The following is an 822-nucleotide window of genomic DNA, read 5'->3' as shown; positions in this document are numbered from 1 at the left end:
AAATCAGAAGTATTGGTGCAGTTGTTAAATTATCCCTATTTTTCAAATGAGTACACTAAAGCTCAGAAAAGTTTAATATTAACCCAGAGAAAATGTGATATATACAGTCAGTAAAAAATTACTCAACCATTAAAAACAAAAGAAAACTCTGACATAAGCTACAATGTGGAAGGATTTTGTGTCCATTTTGCTGACTTCAATAATCCAGGCACAAAAGAACACATACTCTATGATTTCACATATGTGAGGTACCTAGGGTAGTCCACTTTCCAGACACAGGAAGGAGAATGCTGATTTCCAAGGGCTGAGGGAATGGAGAATACAATGGAATAGGAACTAGGGTACTTGGGGATTTGTTTGGTACTATCTGTTAAAGGCGAATTTGAATATATGCTAGAAAAAAATAAATACATGCTAGAACCCACCAATCCTATTCACGTGTATATGCTCAAGATAAATGAGCATATTAGTAGGAGGCCCATCTATGAATATGTACCTGACCAAGGAATGACTAATTTGAAACACAGAGACACAGAATAAGTTGAATTGTACAAGGCCAGGGGCTCTTGTTTTCTTCAGCAAAGAGCTCCGAGTGACCCGTGCACATTGGCTTTTCTCACTCCAACATGGGCTGAAGCCATCAGAGTAACACAACCAGAGACAGGCACAACCAGGGTTAGAACAGGGACTATTTGTTACCTGGGTTACCCAGAAAATGATTTATCTACATAACTGTTTCATTCTAAATGCTTTCATATATGTGTGTGTGTATATATATACATGAGTTATAATTTTATGTATTTTAAACTTCTTTTGGCAGTG

This window comes from Octodon degus, unplaced genomic scaffold (genome assembly GCF_000260255.1).
Source record: "Octodon degus isolate 3935 unplaced genomic scaffold, OctDeg1.0 scaffold00008, whole genome shotgun sequence".
NCBI classification, from domain to species: domain Eukaryota; kingdom Metazoa; phylum Chordata; class Mammalia; order Rodentia; family Octodontidae; genus Octodon; species Octodon degus.
Note: the sequence above shows the minus strand (reverse complement) of the source record.